The sequence below is a fragment of the Xenia sp. Carnegie-2017 genome, unplaced genomic scaffold (assembly GCF_021976095.1).
Source record: "Xenia sp. Carnegie-2017 unplaced genomic scaffold, XeniaSp_v1 HiC_scaffold_3, whole genome shotgun sequence".
In the NCBI taxonomy this organism is placed as follows: domain Eukaryota; kingdom Metazoa; phylum Cnidaria; class Anthozoa; order Malacalcyonacea; family Xeniidae; genus Xenia; species Xenia sp. Carnegie-2017.
In genome coordinates this window covers 3,331,357-3,342,547 of record NW_025813493.1, presented here as the reverse complement: position 1 = coordinate 3,342,547, position 11,191 = coordinate 3,331,357, and the positions used below count along the sequence as shown (strand labels likewise).

Genomic DNA, 11,191 nt, shown 5'->3' with positions numbered 1-11,191 from the left:
TATCTGTCAAAAATAAGGTTTTTCCATAGTAACCTAGATTCTGTGACATACAAGAACATCAAAACTGACCATGGGTTATCTTTGTTTATAGAATATATCATTTAGTTCTTGCCGCATTAACACATGCCACTAAATGCATAGAATAGCTCGTTTATGAATTTTGTCATTCCAAGTTGTTACGCGTTATGTATATTTATCTCACAAAGTAACCAAGAAAATTTACTGACTTGTCAATATTAGGATGAACAGAATGATACGAGTTTGTTATTGTTAAATGTAAACCGTCATTCAAGATTTTCTCTTTAACAAAACATAAGGCATTGCCCATTTACAGCCATCTGTATCGCAATAATTAGATACTACCAAATTGGATTTGGAATTAGAACAATGTATGTTTGGAACTTGTTTTTTCTGCTCCACACCGTATTTTGCTTGAATTGTTTTGATTATCAGATCTTATCAACATTGGAAGTTGATGAACGAGCCATTTGCTTGGATGATATTCGATTATGATACCCTGTCATTTTTTACCAAAAATACGCACCAATTGAGGGCTTTAGGTTTCGCGACAGATGAGTCTTGAAGTCAGAGAAAATGAGTCTTAACTACATAATGGTTTTCTTTCAAAAAATGTAGTCCATTAAAAGATAAATGCCAAATATACAATTAAAGGGTAGAGAGATAAAGAAAACCTCTCTGTTGTTTTAATGTAGTCGATTATAGTGTCCGTTGATTGTGCTAGAAAACAATTTTAAATTTTCTTTAGAGTACGTATATACTTATTAACGTTTTCATTTTATAAACTCATTTTTGTGAAGAAATTAACCCTTTTTATAGCTATGTTTCTACCAATTTTATAATTTTTATTCTGTAGCTATATTGTTGTATAATCTAACATAAATGCTAGTGACGATGACCAGAGCAAAAAAAGTATTCGCTTCTAAACTCTCGTCGAAACATTTTTCTACGGAATATTCAGTATCGGTGAGGCGATTTTTTCCCTAACATGGAGTGTATATTTTCCAAATGGCCAGAGCTTATTGATGTTTTTGTGATGTGTTGTTCTTGAACTTTGTATGAAAGAATGCAAGAAATTTGAATTGGTAATTGTGCAAAGCATACGAGAACAAATGTATACTTGAAAAAACAGAATATTAGTTTATTTACAAATTCTTACGTGTAACACAAATACCTCTCACCATATACGTGATTCTGCATCAAGCAGTTTTGTATTTAAATCGTCAAGCTAAGTTTGCTTTTACAAAGCTTGTTTATTTACATCCCCTCACATCGCCATCATAGCATGTAATCTTTTATCAAAAACTTCGGATATCCATTGCTTTGCTTTATTTTGGAAAAGGATAGAAAGGTGACCAATGGAAATGACAATTATTTTATAAATCATTCGTATTATTTTGATTTTCGTTAAATACTTTTAGAAACATCGGGCCTATCAAAATGTTAATTATTAACGAACGACGTAGTTAATTAACTACGGAAATGATTTTATCTTATCGATTTCACGTATTTGCTGTTTGAATTTATTATATATTAGTTCATCACGATTTTTGTACGTCGCTAGTTTATCAAGTAAAGATGGAAAAATAGAACAGTTTAAAAATTATGTACTGTAGGCCATGTCACTTGCAAGGTTTTGTGGATTTTATCAAACATGCTTTGTTGTGCTAGCAAGTTAGCGAGCAACAGTCATGCCATGAATAGTTTTTAAAGTGGATAGCTATCATAACAATTCGGCTTCGTTAACTTTTTTACCAGATTTACTAATGGGGCGAGTGGGAATCGAAACAATATTAATGGAGTCCTTCACTCCATTGCTGAAATAAAAGAAAACGTTACTCTACTTGCAAATCTTTTGATCTTGTACATAAGTACAAATTTCGTATTTCCTGACTTCAGTTTGCACATTGAACCCTAAGATTAGCCATGCGCGCAAGTTTTAATAACTATTTATCTTGCTAAATGAAATTTGCGGTTAACGGTCACAAGCGCTTTAATCTACCTGCTTTAAAAAGAATATTTGTAACCCCTTCTTCAGTGCACCGCATGAGTGTCCCGCTTATTATAGATTGTATTAGCGATTGTATATAACTGATTGCGTGAGGGATTGTTCGAAGGATTGTGCATCTCGAAAATTTTTATTGCATTTCGTTGTTTGGTATTCGAGTAAAGTAAGTCGGCGTTAATTTTTCTTAAGTTGCGGGAATTTTGCATATTTTCTGTTGTTTGGCGGTCGCAAACATGACAGATGATTGGTACGCAATCTTTACAGTCTTCATTCAAAGTTTAAATTCCTTCACATAATAATTTTTCTATAAACCACTCTTGGGGGCCGTGCATTGCAGCCATTGTCTCTTTCTTGCCTTCATAATCATCTATGCTGCGCACATTGAAAACGATTGTTGCTATTATTGCTGTTGTCTGTTATTTATACGCGTTCCACAACGGTTTCGTTGTATTCAAAGGGGGAACAGCATTGCTACAAACATCCCGAATGCTGAACAAGCCATCACATCAAACAGGTATGTCTTTATACAAAATCTGAGTTAATTTAATGTATTCAAGAAAATACATCTGTAAGAGAAATAGCGAAATTATCTTGGTAAGATTTACACCACAATTATAGCCAAGATGATTCAACAATGCAGTTTTAAGGGTTATAATTAACGCGTATGAAAACTTTAACGGTTGTTAGAATGTAAAATTGGACAAGGGACAGTATCGACTTATCAAATAGTTCGTTTTAAAAATCTTTTGCGCTAATTAGAAAGACGTGTGTCACGATTTCGGCCCCAAAAAATTGTGGCACGATTTGTGACTCAGTAAAATTTCTGCGGTTTTACGAGCGCTGATATATTCATTTCTATAGTTATTATGCGGAATGTACAACCTAATTTAATACAACTTCTAATGATCTTATACATGAATTTAGTACAACGACTAATCACGGAAAAACAATGCTGAGATATAATCGAACATAACGACATAACTCCATCCATACAAAATTTATATCATTTCAAATCATAAGTGTTTAATTCGTGCCCTTGTAATCATTATACCTTGAACGTCTCTGCTCGGTTGGTAGCAATCTCTCACAAACGACAACTGTTCGTTTATTCCAAGTATTTTGCGTGTAATTTTTAAGAACTTTTAGTCCAATCGCATGTTTGTACTGCGAAAGGACTCTGCAGTACTTTTTGATGGGCGTTTTAGATTTATTGATGTCGGGGTATGATTACTTGAGTGGTTTATTTTGACAAATTGAATGATAACATAGTACCTGCCTTTGTAAAATGAATACAACTGAGCTAAATGTGAACAGCAAAGTATCCCGTTGAAACAGCATTTTTGACTCTTTGTCTTACTTAAAATAGTGCTATTGGAGCATCAACCACAGTATGGGGTGCAACCCAACATTTCTTACAGTTTATCTATAAGCCAATCCTCTTAATTTCTTTCGTTTCATCTCTTACTAAAATTCTCAATATCATAGAGTTTGTACTCGACTCCACTAAATTTACTTTTAATTGCCTTTTTAAACTCTGCTTCAATGAAGCGTGATAATGAAGCGTGCAGCTAATTCAATGCGTTAAAGTTACATCTATCGAAGTCGCCTAATGAACTACTAATATTCAAATTGCAACATTGCTATATCCTTTTAAAATAATATTGACTGATTTATGGGCGTAGTCTGTGTAATAGCCCGATGAAAATATAGATCAATCTTGCCATGCTGCGCATGTGTCATAGCTATATAAATATATATATACAATTGATTCATTTAAATGCTTTCTCTCCTCATAAAAGTTATATATATTTGTGTTTCAAATCGAGCGCGAGTTCAATACTAGTGAATAATAATGATATAAAGTTTGTATGCAATTTATATGCGTACAACAATTACGACATTCATACGGCAGCAATATATGTGATTATAGCTACGTTTATGTTGATGAAAATTTGAAAAGTATTAAAAGTTGCCTATGTTTTGAATGTTTTTTTTTTTGAGAGTTCTAACTGCACCTTGCTACATCACGTTTAATTCGTTTAAACTCCATTCCTGGTCGCATCATATAGTGTTAGCAATTAGCTAAAAATTAACAATTGTGCTTTCTAATTGTCGTGGTAAATCCAAGAAAAAGCTGCCCGTTTCAAATCCATGTTCTATTTGCATGTGAAAAGATTCTGGGTGTAATTTTTTTTAAAAAAATAAAGATTTGGAAAACAGCTGTTTCACTCAGTCGATGACGGTCAATTTCTTACCCTGCTGGGGTGCGTTTATTCTATAACTTTTGATTTCCTGCAATTTTTTAAATGCCATTTTATTTTCACGTTGTTTTTGAGATGTCTTTTAGTGCGATGAAGGCTTTGAACATTTGGCACAAGTCGCGATTATAAATAAGACATTTTCAATAAACGAGCCTGACGAAGCGTCAAAGAAGATTTTGATTTATAAGTAAACGGCGCTTGAAACCGTATTATTCTCATACAAATTTTTCAATTTTTCTCATACAAATTAATCGTCAATAGTTTTCATTTAAGTACAAATTAAGTGTCAATAGTTTTCTTTTCATCAAAATAATTTGAATATAGTTGAATTTTTATCATTTTGTTTGAATATAGAAACTCTTTAGTGCACAAACAAAACTTATGTAAATTATTTGACTCATGAACAAAATATTTCGATTGTTATATTCTATACAGAGATTAAGAAGGTTTTTATAGCTGGCTACATCGATGATTGTATAGCCATAATGTCCACGCATTTTTCAAGACATTGTAACAAATTTGAATATCAAACGGTCTGTGTAAACACATCTGTTAGCAACAACAAAACATATTACATAGCTGCGTAGTTTATAAAAACGCCGAATGCTTTGGTAATTTGTCAGCACATTCTATTTTTATCTAAAACTGCGAAAAGTTTTGATATTCATACAAAGCCCCATTTTCACCATAACTGTGTCCATTAACTCCTGAATTTGAACGAGATCGAGACTATTTACACGTTCCTATGATTTTTCAATGACTATTCCAATGACTTTTCCATGAAAGATAATATTTCATTGATGGTTCAGTCACAGGAAATGATGAACTCCCAAGTCTGCTAGATGCATGATGTTTTTCAATTATAATTTGTTGGTTTTCTGTCCAACAGAGTAATTATTTTTGCCTACAGTCTTTATTTTTTGGGAATTCTGGAAACATTTTTTTCATGACATGAAACTATACAAATAATCGTATCGTCATTACTGTGTACAAAATCTTCTCGAAATACCAAATTATGTGATGAAATGGATGATTCCCTTTTCTAATGTTAAATTGTTATACAAGTATCGCTAGGCCTCAAATTGACACATTGCACTTGTATGAAAAATTATTATGAATGACGTCATGAATTCTTTAAAGTGTTTATCTTGGTTTGGATCAAACCCTGTTTTTAATGAAAAAACAGCTTCTACCTGCATCGCCCACATTCTTCTTAAGGTGCGGCAAAATTGACGCTGAAATTGCTCTCCTATTATGGAACTGAACTATGAAACCTTCAACGTTACCTGAAAAAACATTGACTTATCACCGAAGTCAGTTATTCATTCGCTGTACTTTTGCGACTTTTGTTTGCGGGTCAAGTGATGAAGCTTTGCCGAAGATGAAAATGAAAATTATCATATGATATAAAATCTGCAGTTTGTAAATTTTTCATTTTAAGGAAAACATCTGTCATCTGCGAATTTCATCGATCGCTTCGCAGTGTCTATTCAACATTTAAGCTTAATGGGTCTTATGCTGAAAGTCTCTCAAGTTTCATGGAAATTTAATAGCATGCTTAGTCTCAGAATGTACTGTTTTGCGACTCAGAATTTACGTTTTTTTTTAAATCGTGGCAGAGATTTGCCAGGCGGAAAGCGAATTTTCAATATGAAATATTCAACATAAGACTTTAAAGTTATCATAATAATAAATAGAGAAAGATTTATTAATAACGTTTCGTCTTTAAGACATCTTCAGATTATTTGAGATAAATTATAAAACCTCATGTATATAATTTATCTCAAATAATCTGAAGATGTCTTAAGTTAAAGACGAAACGTTATTAATAAATCTTTCTCTATTTTATTATTGTGATGGCTTTTTAAAAGTCTTATGTTGGGCTATTATGTTCATATTGAAAATTTTACGTTTTAATGCACGTGGGCGAAACAATTCATTAGTTATCGTAACATTGAAAATACTAATAAATTTACAGTAATGTCGCAATACAATTTTGATTGAAGCTTAGGTTATAGATATCACATTTGTTTGCATCAATAGGTATCAATTTTTCTGAACAGTGTCTTACTTACTACATTCTTGTATAGATTACATAACATTATCTTCAGCTGTTTCACATTAAGATTTGAAATCCCATGGAAAAAATTTCAAGTAGACATGACCATTGACACCTTTTAAATACTTGTAGAAAATTATTTTAAAATGGGAAACGCAATTCATTCGGGTAATATGATAATGCTTTAAAAGTAATTTAGCTACAGCTCGTGGCAGCAGCTTATTAAAATTTACACAAGCTTTGTTTACTAAAACCGAAGGTATGTGATTTAATTTCATGTCTCGTGTCTACGTCCAGTGGAATGTGAACGTTTTTGTTGATTATCGACAAAATATTCTTATAAAAAACGACCCAAAGTGAATGAGCACTCGTACTCTTACAAGCAAATAATTCATATACGTGTCACATTACTTCTTTTCTTGGAGCCCTGCCTTAGATACATTACGCTTTATTTTGTCAAAGTGATCGTGTATACAATACAGAAAAGAGACATTTCTTTCTTCATATCAGCAAAATAAACTTACTCTATGGTTCACATTTTGCAAAGCAAAGAATTTGAATTGTATTTTTAAAAACGTGATTAATTGCCTCCCACCTCCCAATATTTTTCAAATGGGCGGTTCTTGCAAGTATTGTTAAATGGTGATCTCGAAAACATAGCCAGAAGCGGAAAATGGTTATTCTTGTTAATGTCATTCCCGCAATATTAATGTTCACATTTTAAGCTTTGCAGTAGGATGGGCGGGGGTGTATGTAAAGGTTGCAATTTTATATCGATGAATGTTGATTGACTTAAAAATGTGATTCCGCTTTTCATATGCGAATGTTCTGGTAAGACGTTGGCTTATTAAAATACCATACCATAAATTTTATAAAATAAACAGTTGTTGACTAGGTTTTTTTCATAAACATAAACACATGGTCCACATACGCAGGTGAAATTGGACGTCTTGAAACGCTTCCAACTGACCCTCAAGCAGTGTTCTTTGGTTATATAACGCTCATATAAAACTGTTCTCTTCAAATTTGAGAAGAGGCTCTATAGTAAACCAACATATTTATTACAAAAATTTCTTATCATAACTCCTGTCAAAAACGTATACAAATAAGACCTATGTCTTTTTACTGTTGCTATATACAATTACCAAGCAATAAATTATTAAAAATCAGTAGCTACATGCTTATTTGTAGGTAAATTCCACAATAAGCGCGTGATAAAGGCAAAAATAACTTCTGGGAGGCAAATTTATTTTCATAGAGACACGTCTTTCACGAGCAGCTGAATATAATTCCATATGTTTTTGATTGGTATTGTTTATAAATTTTTTTAGCCATACGCCCCCAGCTGTATTTAGTTATAGAAAATGGCTTTATTCTGGGAGGGAGGGATAATGATTATATAGCTACATACTAATTTTCAGAACTTATATCACCAGTAAAATTGTAAGAACTAGCAACATATTGATATCATAATTAAACAGAGTTATCAATTCCTCTTTAATTATCGGGTAATTACTATTGCAAATAATGGCCGCAAGAATTTTTATAAAAAGCTATAGCTGTTCTTATATATGTCTCAACACTAAGAAACAAAGCAATCGTTGATTTTTTCTTTATTTCAAAAAACGTGTTGACATGAACATTTTACTCGTGAACTTCATTTCAACAGAAATAAATATTGTCTCATGATAAACACGATAAATATGTAGCTACATTCATTTCCCTCGTGTGACTGCAAAGGTGTCACGATTTGGTTTTTGGCAACAAATCTTTATTTGAGGCAGCTTTTCAAGGCAATTGACATTTTTCTGAGGTTATTTTTTTAGCGGAGGGTTTTAACGTGTTGAACACTCTTACATGAAGGCAGGCTTTTGGACGCCATGTTCATGTAGTTAGCTATAAGTTGCTTAGCTTTCTTCGTTCCCGCTCATAGAAATTGCGTTGACAGACAATATTTTAATTTTCAATCTTAGTATGTCTGAAATCGGACCACTTTATGATAATGATAAAAAGCTGGTGTAAATTCATTTTTTTGCTAATGTATTTGGCTTTGTTTGTCATCAATTATCGCTGTGTAAAATTTTCTTTACGTCAGTTGATCTCAACATTAAGGAGTTTATATCTGGCAGGGAAATTCACACTTGAAAGAGTTGTGGAGTACTATATGGGATCTTGTGTACATGAAACTTATACATTAACTTGCAATCTTCTTTCCTACTTTCTACATAGGGCTTGTATGTTATTGTCAGGCATATATCATAAATTTCTTGCTTATAAGCAATGACATCAATTATGCCATTTGACCCTTTAAATTTGGAAGTACAACTAAAAATTATCTAATGAGCAATGTTTTGATTTGATCTTCTTCCAATTAGACACTTAAAGTTTAGAAATGCAGCTAAGATTTGATTACGCTTGTAGATTTATGTTTTTACTTTTCGTTTTCGTAGCTGCTGAATTCAGTGGCGGATGCAATGTACGTCAAAATAAATTATTGATCCTCAATTTTAAATTCAAATTACATTCAGAAAAACACTATTGGTAAAGAATATAATTTTACGAATGGATTAGCCTCTAAGGTGTTTAGAAATGTAAATATACGCGAAAATCCGCAGCGGTAATTTATTTTCACGTACTCTGGATTCGCCACTGGCTGAATTACGCATTTTTGCTGAGAAATATGTTAAAACCTGCTTTTGCCTTATCTATTTTCTATTGTAAAAAATTGAACTTATGCCTAATAGCTGAAAAGCAATTAAATTGTTTTGTCAAGAATAAATGAAAGAATTATTTTAATACATTGAATTATTTTAATTAGGAAACGATTGAACATAAATTCTTTGATTTACATGCCACAGAAATCCACAGTTCAAAAATAATTATGCGGACACTAAGTTAGAAAAGAAAGTCCATTTTATAGTTTGAAGAGATATTTTAAATAAAAAAATTCGTGTCTTATATACACTTGGTAAATCAACCACTGGCACCTTTTAAACTTACTGTTTTACAACCACCAGAATTCTTTAAATTGAACTTGAAGCTTTAGGATAGAACAGTCATATGACTACTCTTAAATTATTATGTGTTAGCAAAGTTATTCCCGTCTCTTCTCTACAAAACATATTTCTTCAACTGTTGCCAATAACATCAATGTACGTGGCTATCTTTCCAATCTTTCTGCAAATTCGTTTTAATTTATATTTTATTTACTCTTAGTTCACATTTTAATAACTATTTACTAGTTTTTAATTTTTTCTAAGAAGATTGCTAATAAGTGCGCATGCGCAAATTGGGACCTTCATGTCCAACCGGATACAGCTTTGCGCAAAGTTACGCTAATCTACATTGCCCAAAAATGGCGTTTCATGACAGGTGAGGTTTGCATTTTTTAAATGCAAACATCATAAGTACGTCAGACAACGGAATAACACCCGTCTTAAATTTCCCCTGAAATTTTAATTGTATACATTCAGATCGTTAATTAGCATATATGGTGGTGTTTTCTTATGCTAATGTTGCATACTCACACGCTCATATTATGCACCATTAATATGGATACTATTAACGGCGCTGGTCACCATGTCAGGTTTCATTTACATCTACACATCGTATACCAATGAGACAATTTATTCTTTAGCAAATTTAAGGGGCTTTAGAGGATCGAGCAATCACGTTGTGCGTATTACCATTGAAATAGAGTGTGTGGGTTATTATGACCCCATGGGTCATATAACGGCCGGTTGATTGCTAGTAAAAACTCTACGTGTATGCTTAAAGCCTATAAAAACAAACTAGTGGACGTCACGATTTCCAAACGGTTGTGGATAGTTACTTAAAGCTCGCAACGTCCAGTTTTCATTTGTCAAACTGCGCTTGTGTATTGTGGTTACCCCGCACTGCTTGTGATTATTGAGGTTCAAGATTTTCGCAAAGTGTAAAGTGTGTTTGACACGTTTTCAAGGTATGTTTTTGTACCTCTGGAGTGCATATTAGATCCTTTGATGATCTTGTCTCCTTGCTTGCACTTATTTATTACCTGTTAAAATATATTGCTGCAGTGAATTGAACAGCGTGATATTTGTATTACAGTGAATGCTGTAACGGATACTGTTCACATTAAATAATCAAACTTCTTTCGTTTTGGCTTTATGCAACAGTACAAGTCACGCGAATTATACCCAAATTGATATCACGACTCCGCTTGACTTAGCCCAATAAGCCATTAAACACTGAGCGCGATTTCTTTTATGGCTCGTAAATATTTTAATAAGACTTGCGCCCCTTAGCTCTGATTAATTGATAAATTGCTGCAGGGTAGACATGATAGCAAATTTTTGCCTTTAATTTTGTAATCAATGTTAGTGTAATTTTCTACTCTTTATGAAGACTTAAAGTATTTATTTGTGATCATACTTTTAAAGGATGCTTTCAGTGCAGGAATTTTTTATCATTGAAGAATTACGACTCTTGGATTGTCTCTCTAGAGCACGGAATTCATAGAATTAAGTAGTTGCAAGCTACAAGCCTACAAATTGAAAGCTGTGCAGTTGAGGGAAGTAACTTTAGCGTTAGAACAGTAATATTTAATTTGATCAAATCATTTTAATTGTTCGTCATTCATTTTCTCGATATTTTGCAATTTGTGCTTCTCTTAGCTTAATTAAAGTTTGATTGGAATTTAATTTTAACCACTGTATAATGCGCGTTGTATATGTAAATAAGTCTGCCCAAAGTATTTCTTTTACCTTTCGCTATACTTTCAAGTTGCAAACGCGCACATCTGGCTTGACTCAGGTAAATTAAAATGCTTTATAATGTCATCAACACCTTTCGTTTCGTAACCGT

General features: G+C 32.6%; 1 long non-coding RNA gene across 1 annotated transcript in view; it reads right to left on the bottom strand.

The window, feature by feature from the left end:
- Positions 1–7,320: 7,320 nt before the first annotated feature.
- LOC124454563 overlaps positions 7,321–11,191 on the bottom strand; it is a 6,912-nt gene continuing 3,041 nt past the window's right edge. Inside the window, exons 2-5 of the long non-coding RNA XR_006951516.1 lie at positions 9,663–9,664; positions 8,508–8,517; positions 8,204–8,214; positions 7,321–7,330 (exon numbers count right to left, since the gene is read on the bottom strand). This is a non-coding gene — a long non-coding RNA (uncharacterized LOC124454563). The remainder of the gene's footprint in view (positions 7,331–8,203; positions 8,215–8,507; positions 8,518–9,662; positions 9,665–11,191) is intronic.